Raw genomic sequence first — 10051 nt, 5'->3', positions numbered from 1 at the left:
TAGAAACGCACACACACCAACCCTGCAGAGTAGACCTGTCCCAATAAACCATGCAAACCAGGCCATTCCGTCACCAAGTCGCTATCATAAACACAAACATCTCTGTCTCTGACGTATGCATTTTCCCATATGTTAAGACTTTTTTAAAAAAATAAGAAAGCCCAGAATCCCCATTGTTCTGAATAAATATTGACTTTTTATCTGAACAACACTATACAAAGTGCAGGGCCATTATCCGCAGGTAGGTTTAAACAGTAAGAAAATGTGCAGGCAACCTGAAACTGGATAACCAGTGTGTTGTAGCAGTTAAGAAATCACAGACATTTGCACGTAGGAATCGGTTTTTATTTAATTATAATTTCATAGTGTGAATTTTACAGTTTTATATACCCCCTTCTAGGTTTTCATGCAGAGCGGGCTATGGCATTAGCCCACCAAATCCAAAAGCAGATTGAACGCACCCGAGTTACAGCATTCTAAAGTTACAGTTACACGTGTTGTGAAGGAATGTTCCCACACGGTCTGTTTCCCCACCCTTCCTTGTAAGCACCCAGGATGGTGGTGAGGTGATCAGTAGCAGCGCTACTGAAATCCCTAGGGAGTTTGTTGTACATTTTACCACGAAGCATGTTAGGTGACCAAAGCCGGTCACAATTCTTCAAGGGCACCACACTGGCGCCTGTTGTGGGGAGATTGAAAGCAGTTTTGAGGGTCTTTAAAGCTGGGGTCTGAATGAAAGCAGTTTGGTCTGAAATCATGGGCAGAACCCCAGCACTAGGAAAGCACACAGCCCTAGTTTTCAGGGGGAAAAGACACGCACACAAGGGACAACTGTGGAATCAGGCATTCAGCCGTGCGACGACAAGCCCTGCAGGGCAGGCACAAGGTCAGAAATAGAGTTTGAGCGCTGTAAACCAGACCAGAGTGTCAATTTTGATTCCGGGTGGCGCGTCATATGTCAAACAGAGCACTTTGGAGATCACTTTGGAGGCTGGGCTACATAGCATTATAACCTGCCACCCCCCCCCAAAAAACACACCTTCCTCAGGCATCACCCCAGACTCTCCATGAATTTCCCAGTCAAGATTCTATGCAAATCCCCAAACTCTTTGCAGATCTAGATGCTTGTGACAGAAGAAGAAATGTCCTCTAAAAGGAAACTTTTGTTATTTATCGGTCCCTATGTGTTTTTGCTTGTTCGTTTGTTTCAACGGTGTATTCACTAAACCTTGCAATACCAATTTTAGATTTAGATTTTAGTTTTAAGCGTCAGCTATTTTAGTTTCTTTTTATTCAGGAATGCTGTAAAAACTTTTAAGAATGACAGCAAACCATTCTTAAGAATGTTAAATAATCACAGATTCAAGGCCAAAATGTTTTCTGGACTGTAGGGTGCCATTCAAATGGATTTTCTACAAATTTCTTTAAAATTATATTCCCATAGCAGATACATAAAAAGTAACGGGGAACTGGGGTGTGTATTTGCTAACATACTACTCGGCAAACAAAGTTTTGCAAACCAGCTTTTAAAAATCACCTTTTAAAACTTTAGATTACCCTCCAAAATCCTAAACCTGATGGAATGCCCTCCTAGAAATATATCTAAAGTTGCTGTAGCAAGTGAGGTTGTTCAGTAGTTTTCTAAAAAATCTGTAGGAGTTTTCACATCTGCAGAAAGCGCGGGCTGTTTTCTGAATGATTTTAAAGCATGCCTTCAGGACAGCCAGCAAAATACAACAGAGGGTCTTCATCTTTGTAAACCCTGCTTGTCCTAAAAGCAGGAAGTTAGAGAAGCTGTATCAGGACAAAACATCTGTCTGCATAATGAGCAAACACAAAGAGAGATATTTTAATGCCAAAGAATAGTCGGAGAACGGGCTATATCTACACTCCTGAGTTTAACTTTGCTGGGGAGGTCTTTTAAAAAATACAGAGGGATAAATCACAGACTCCTACAATCAAGCACTCCCCAGCCACCGCTCTTTCAGCAAATCAAAAAAGCCGCCCTACGTCATTCAAGAGCAGCGCCCCTAAAAAACAACTATTGGAAACTGAGGTTTCGTTCCTAGTTTTCCACAGGACTCTGAATCCTACATTTTGTACCTCTAAGGGTCAATGATTATTGGATATCCCTGAAAGTTTTTTTTTATTATGCCATCCCTAGGTTTGATAAAATGTGTTATTTTCATGCGTTAGTGACATTCCCACAGGGCCCCTAATCCCAGTTCTGTCTTTGTAGAGATTTGATTTGATCTTTCTTCAGTACTGCTCTCCTCAAGAAGCTATCTTCATAGGCTGGCACCCTACCTCCGGGAAGCTTTAACTCTACTTCCACTCAGGATGATAGGCAAAGCGTCTGCATACAAAATAAATTCAGGGCCAGAAACTTGTTTTAATCATTTCCCTATGACAAGAGCAGTTGTTGGCCACTGTATTATACTTCAATCTCTTTTACATTTGTTCCTCACAAGAAAGTTGATTCTTCCTACCATGGCTAATAAGTACTACTGAACGCTATAATACTGTTTCCTACTGTCTGGACCTGGATGGTCAGTTTCTCTTCTGACTGAATGTCCTTCCTTGATAGGGGAATCTCCAACAACTGATGTGGAATAATGGGGGGGGGGGATGTAGAACTGCCTTGCTTAAACAACTGCCTCCCCCTACCCACAGGAAAATATACACGTTATTTAAACATTCTTGTAACTGTATACAAGGAAGTACTTGCACCATTTCTTGAGTCTGGTATCTATTTGCATGAAAACCAATCTTTCAAGTTGCTCGCCACCTTATACTACTACTACTACTAACATCTTAGCCACTCAATGGTTGATGCGCGGGTTAAGAAGGAACCAAGTACTACTTGGATGTCGTGGATACTGTGTTGCAGAGCTATTTGTCCCAAGTTCCTGACTGTCGGTTAATAAGAAAACTTGAATGCTTTTATAGAAATGTATGGCTGATGACAGGTGCATCGGTCTTTGTTCAGCTGTTAAGGTTGCTTTTAACGCACACAGATCTATGTGTATCAGAGTGGAAGGCCTGAGTGGCTGGCAGATAAGCAGATGGTATTTTGGGGTGTCACTTTGTAATGAGACTTCTTATGTGTAGTAAAATGGTCAGACTCTTCACAGCAGGATAGTGCCCGGGTGGGTAATATTCTAAGATAGAAATTCTAAGATACACTAGTGTCCTTTTAAAAATTTGGAGGGGGGGGGATGTTTACAGGGAATGATGATAACTATAACAGGTTCTGGAAAGATAAAGGGGGAAGTGGTGATAAGGCTTTGTCCTAACCAGACCAGAGGTTTTCTAAACAGATGATGCCGAAGGTGCATTAAAACACTCCCCGATAGGAACGCGCTTTTCTTGTTTTAATAATCTTAGCCCAGAGCATGCGGACGGTTTTATAACATGAGAGAAATTGTACTTTAGCAGACTAGGAACAAAATGAGAGTATATAAGATATCCCAATTTAAGACACAAAAATTACTCATTCTTGGATTATAAAGCTGCTAGCTCAAAAAAAACAGGGTGAAAGGGTAGAGATGAGAATTGAGGACTTCATGGAGATGATTATTTTCGCTAGGGTAAACTTTCTAGACAGCAACTCTATAATGATTTTTTTAATTTAAAGAGTAATTAATATCACACGAAGCAACATTTCATTTTCAGCAGCAAAACTCTTTTCTAACACACACAGAAGGGGCCAAACAACGAACAGCATTTTAAAACGTTTTGTAACTCTTTTGGAAAAGTTTGGAAAAACACAAAATCATAAAACTGAAATACTTTTTTTCAACCACGTGGGCAAGAAGTAAAATAAATCAGTAGAGGTGTTGTAACATGTAAAGTTGACAAAAATCTCTAGTTACCGCCCATCTTACTCCCACCCTATGGCTCCCAGTTTCTCAAAAGATACATTAATGCCCAGGCATCGCATACGCATAAGCAAATAAAAAACAGAGAATACAACTGAAACAGTTCAAGTGGACTTTTATTTATCGAAAGAGGGCACTACCAACCTAAGGTTCCTGTTAGCGCACACCCAAGGTTCCTCTTACTACCGCCCATCAGGCATGTACTTGATAGCTTCTGTGTGGAGATTTTTACTGTCCCCTTCAAAACTGGCTGCTCTTTTCAACCTGTTTGGTGAGCACTGTGGAAAGGTAAAGGCATTCTGGACCCAAGTGCACAGTCAATGTTATCATACTTGATGATCACCGGTTTCCTTTTTTTTTACCTATTATATATTTACCGAAGTCTAGCCTTATCCAAACCATGAGATCCTTCCAAATCTAATCATTTCATTTTACTTCATACGGCAGCGGCGTAACAAGAATTCGTACCGGCACGCTATGTAGCAAAAACAGATAAAGTGCCCATGCTACCGAAGATTACAACCAAGAGACAAGGTGCTTTCCTTATATGTGAACCTAGACTTATTTAATACCTTTTGAATCATATAAATATAAATGGGAGCAAAGGATCAATTATGTGAAATGACTGAATTTTTTTAAACTATTCTGAATACCAAAGGGGAGGTTTATTTTCATTGTTCATTTTATTTATATAGTTCTCAGGGGAAAGTAAAGGACGATGATTGGCGTATAGGAGAATATGTATCTGCTGTAAATGTTAGTAAGGGTAGTTGTTTTTGGTGTTAAATAGTTATGTTTGCACTTAAAGTTATAGTGTGGCCTTTGTTTTAAAAAAGAGAAAAGTGTTAATAACAATAATTTTTTTTAAAATCCCTGATCTGCTCTTTTCCAGACTGGAGTGTGGGCCCTTAAATGACTTTTGAGGCTTCATTACTGTTATTGTTGTGCTCTGGCTAGAACTCTCTCTAGAGGCTTTCCCCTTTCTATGTAAAAAACTCACTCAACTAGGTATTTACGTGCACCATAGTCCAACAAACCTTTCAAGTTATAGGGTGGTGAGTCTCAATTTCATTGTAAACAGTTTCCCCAGCATCCTCAGGGCATCTGCAAATCACTCTTTGGGTAATTTGCCGGGTACCTCATCCCTTTCTGCCTCTCTCCAAGAAGATATTTCCCTTATATTGTCCCACCCAGCATCCTCAGGAGCCTGCTGCATGCAAATGAGCCTTCTCATTAGCTCTCATTCACTCACCAGTTTTGCCCCTCATGGGGTGCTTGGGGTGGGGGAGGTTGGGATAGAGAGTCGAGGGAGAGTGGAGATCGAACATGCCCTTCTGAAAATCGCATGGCACTAAGTTTTAAAAGAAAAGGCTGCATCTTTTTTAGAGAGGCCTCTGCAAAAGGGGGCTAGTCAGAGCAAAAGACATTTTACCTGTAAACCTTCCACTATATGAGGCACAGTATGATATTTGTGAATTGTATTTGCATGAGATCTCTTTAATGTATTGAATATGAGAAAATAATCCCTTTTAGAGTAATGGTTTCCAAATTTCAGTTCTGAATTGTAAATTTTAGAGAAATATTGCATCCAGCCATGAAAACTTGAACAATGGAGCCTGCAAAGTTTTAAATTAGTAATATTTTTATATTATGCTATTAAATGGTGTTGCATACTTGGAAAACATTTATCTTTAAGTCTTCCTAGTCTTCCCCATTGCTATTTTAGCGTTGCCTGTGGCTATTTTGTTTTAATGGTATAGCTTTTGGCATATAATTTTACAATACTGTGTCTCTCAAAATGCATAATGTGGTTTTTTTCACCATAGGTAGTGGAATGAATTTCAGATACATAATAGTTAGCTAAGGAGTGCGAAGTCATATATTGTTCCAAACCTTCCAGGTGGTGGGTGGAGATCTTCTGTAAATCATGTGTATAATTCCAGGGAAAAAAATGGCAACTTTGTATGGTAGATTCTGCATTCGCGTTCCACTAAAGTCAGTCCTCTCTCTCTGAGGGGCACCCCTTCCTTGGGTTTCACCTTGAAAATCTCCAGGTATCTCTTAGTCTGGAGCAGGCAACCCTAGTCCTGCACAATGTAGGATATTTTAATAATAGCTATATTTTCAACGTTTTAATGTTGGCACTGCTTGTTTGTGATTAATAACATTGTAACCAAAAGGAGTATATGAAAGAGCAGGACGCGTGAATACATAGCTGTTCATAATGTTTCTGCATCAGGGATTGTAGAGAGCGATGTGTCGGAATGCTTAAACTCCCCCCCCCCCCCGAGGTTCAATTTGTAATTTGATCATCAGTTATGATGAACAGCCTCTGAGAACATTTTAAAATAATCGCATTTTATCATGAATTCTAAACTGAAAGGATGGACTTGAACAGGGCCTTGGAGTGTTAAGTTAAATGTTAATGTTTGATAATTGTTATATGTTAAAGAAAGTAAACCTTTTTGTTTAAAATTTAGTTGTTGCAAACCCTTCCAAGCTCTGCCCCAACAGAACCCACAAGCTGTGGTTACACTACCACGATGTCATACGGATCTATGCTTTTAACCCCTCTTGGCGCAGTACAGGATCCACGTTCCTGAACACGTGTACAAAATAGCATCTGTAACAACACTCAGGATTTACTTTCTCTCGAACACACATAGCCAAAAGAGTGTAGTCCACGGACCCATCCCATACCTGCATTTAAACACACAAACACATGGTGTTTTCTTTACAACAATGAACTTTTTTCTTTATTCAGCAATATTCATACAGAAGAGGGCACTCCGAATCCGCCGCGCACAAACACACTAGTCAGTCCTGGGTTTTTTCATCCTTATGCAGGTCGGGCTTTAGAACGACATGCTCATTCACCCCCTTCATCGCTATAACCGTAATTTTTGACATAGCACGTGCCCCCTCGGGTCCTGAAGCGGCTGTGCTTCGGAACAATTCGATCAGTTCGCACCGACTACAGCATTCGGGATTCAGTTCTCCCTGAACCAGCTTAGCCAACAATGTCAGATCCACGGCGCCCTGCCACACCTACGGTTTTGAAAACATTAAAAAAATACATCAGCTTCGGGTTGTAGACTTAATACACATTGGCCTTTTTCTTTTGCATACTCACGTCGGGAAATAGCTCCGTCACACAGAGAATCTTCTTTGCATCAACCTCCAAGGGGTCGGCCTGTTCCTCTGAGTGCATTGGTGTCGGTGGGGGTGTCGTTGGAGTGTCACCCTCATCTTCCTCAGAAAAAATCTCATGCTCCGAACTGTGACCAGAATCAGGTTCGTCATCATCATCATCACTACAATCGTCCCTGAATTCCTTATAATATGCAATATTGAAGCAATAGGGACAACAATCCGGATCCAACTTTCCACCTGCAGTGTGCACTATTGTAGCGAGTGTCAGCATTGAGACACCCTCCTAAAAATAAAAAGAGAAAGAAGATTGTTGCTTTTCACACACACACACACACACACACACACACACACACACACACACACACAGAGTACCCCATTACATTTTTTTAAAAAATCACCCCACACCACCCTCCAGAACGCTTACCCGCTTTAACAACTGCATGGCGCACACACTATTCTCCTTATCGTCAGATTCATCGCGTTGTCCTTGAAGCGGGGCCATTTCCTCTTCTTCTTCACGCTCTAGTTCTGCGGAAGTTGTAGCACTGGCACACAAGTTCTCCTTCTCCAATGTATTGTCCATAAAGGTCCCTAGCCAGCAACTACAGAAAAAACGCTTCAACTTGTTCCTCTTTTCCATATTTATACCGTATAACCTCTAGGGGCGCATGTGGGGCCATGACGCACACACCATGCTCTGATTGGTTGTTTTTCAAACGCGGAGGAGCGGGAAAAGCTGTTTTAACATGTGACCTATAAGAGCGATTCACGTCCATTTTATATCCTTTTATTACATTTAAGAAAGGGTGGGATTCCATGTGAGTCTGGCTGAGGCTTGGGCCGCAAAGATTAAAAACATAAGAAGTTTAGTATTACTACATACTAACTGAAATTATTGGATATCGGGTATGATTTTGAGAGCCGTTGGTGTTGCTCATTTCACCCTGGGCCAATTCAAATGGTGGTCCCATTTATTACCTGTTTCATGAATGTAGCGGTCGTGCATGAAGAAGGTGACTGAACATCAAGAAGGTGATAGTGAACTCTCACCTATTTTGTGTTTGTATTTGTTCCCCTTTCACTCTATGGCAAGGTTGAGGCTTGCCAAAGCCAATTCCCCGTTTACTGTGCCCACTATATAGTGCACAGCAGAAATAACAGCGTAAAACTACAGACTGCTTTCTCAAAGGGGTGCCCGACTTCTTGTTTGTTTTGTTCTCAGGGCACAGCTAGGAGTCTCTCCCCACTCCTTCAGACTGACAGGGACAGAACATTGTAGGGTTGCCATGACACACACCTGGGCCACATTCACCTCCATCAGGAGTCTCAAGAGAGCAAAAGGGATGCTGTAAAGCTTTTCTTTGCTTTATTTTACAACCACCTGTAACACTTCAGTAATTTTTAACAGTCAACAGTCTGTTTTAACAAGCCTGATAGGAAACCATCTACATGCTTAGTTTATAAGAGCTGTTGAAGTGAAAAATAATAATTTCGAGACATATTATTTCACACAGCAATACCTAAGGAAGATTAACATTTTGTAATAGAATGTGTTTATAAGGTTTTGCTTATGTTTTTACATCTCTTAATGATAGATTCTTTTAGTTGGCCCTAATTTGATTTGCGAACTGCATATATAAAATGGGGTTTGCAGGGTTTTATTACTAAGGCTTAAAAACAACACCCCACAAATCCATTATATTCATTATAAAAGGAATGCACATGCTTCAAAACAATAGTTACGACATCCCAATATGGTCTTAAATCACAGAGCAAGAAGCAAAATGAATAATGAATGTATGTAGGATTTGAAAGATCATAGCTTAATGACGTGGCTTACGAGAAGTTTGGTCCGGCACGCCTAATAAGGACCACACCGTAAAACCCCTGTGTTTGGTAGATGGATGCCCCTTTAAAACCTACAATCCAAAAAAACTTTCACAAGAACCAGCACTTTAGAATATTTTCAATAATGTGTTTTATTAATACCACATATTGAGATTAATGTTATTAATACTACATATTCAGATTTATTTTTACATGATAATCTTGAAAGCTGCAAAGGTTGATTATACATATACAGAGTTTTATTTTTCAATAAGGGTAAATGTGTTGTGTTTTATTAATACCACATATTCAGATTTATTTTTACATGATTATCTTGAAAGCTGTAAAGGTTGATTTTACATATACAGAGTTTTATTTTTTCCATAGAAACCCTTGCACACATCTTTACAAAAAGATTTCAAGAAGGTTTTCAACCATGTGTGGTTGGGACAGGTATTTTTTTACCAAGGCCACATATTCTGGCAGACATTTCTGTCTAAACTTTTCGAGTGCAGCTGCGGGACTCTCAGCGTTACCAATTTTCATAACCAATTTTCCAATATAAAGGACAGTGTTTTGCGTGACAGCAAAACAGTCTAAAGCACAACCTAAAAACAGACACATTTTTAACACAGGCAATATTTTCAGATTCTGGCATATTTCAGTCAGAATTCGATCATAAAAATCAGAACCACGTGATAAGCAATCATGAGCTTCCTGGTTCCCTTGGTCATATCTACAGCCATCACAGCGAGACATGTCCATATGTAGCTCACAACGCCCCAAAATAACGCAAACAGCGGCTTTCAATAGCTTCTTAAACGCTGATCTCCTTTCCGAAGGTAGAATAGGCCACAGGTCAAAGCCTCCCAGACCTGCTTCTTCTCGCCACAGCTGGAGATAGGGACCCCCCATCATAACCAAGTTGTGAAAGGTGAAATTCTGTAAAATGTTGGAAAAATAAGAAGAATTTACACAATGCCCACACACATTTTTCCACAACCCTAAAAACCCCAAACATATTGCTAACTCACCATCTGCTCATGTTGTTGTACAGCATCCATGCTTTCTGAAATGGGGGCTGGACCCTGTTCTTCAATGGCTGGAGGAAACAATCGCCTGGCGATGTTAGAATCTTCAGCGAGTAGAGGCCTTCTTGGTTCTCTCTGTCTCCTCCTTGGAGCTGGGGG

The 10051-nt window shown here is 40.4% G+C and overlaps 1 long non-coding RNA gene across 1 annotated transcript; it reads right to left on the bottom strand.

The window, feature by feature from the left end:
• Window positions 1-6609: 6609 nt before the first annotated feature.
• Window positions 6610-7084, bottom strand: LOC125424989. Its single transcript, XR_007243307.1, has 2 exons — window positions 7015-7084; window positions 6610-6929 (listed from the first exon to the last, which is right to left on the bottom strand). It is a non-coding gene; the product is annotated as an uncharacterized LOC125424989 (long non-coding RNA).
• Window positions 7085-10051: the final 2967 nt, after the last annotated feature.

This window comes from Sphaerodactylus townsendi, unplaced genomic scaffold (assembly GCF_021028975.2).
Source record: "Sphaerodactylus townsendi isolate TG3544 unplaced genomic scaffold, MPM_Stown_v2.3 scaffold_1699, whole genome shotgun sequence".
Taxonomy (NCBI): domain Eukaryota; kingdom Metazoa; phylum Chordata; class Lepidosauria; order Squamata; family Sphaerodactylidae; genus Sphaerodactylus; species Sphaerodactylus townsendi.
This window is presented reverse-complemented; position numbering and strand designations above follow the sequence as displayed.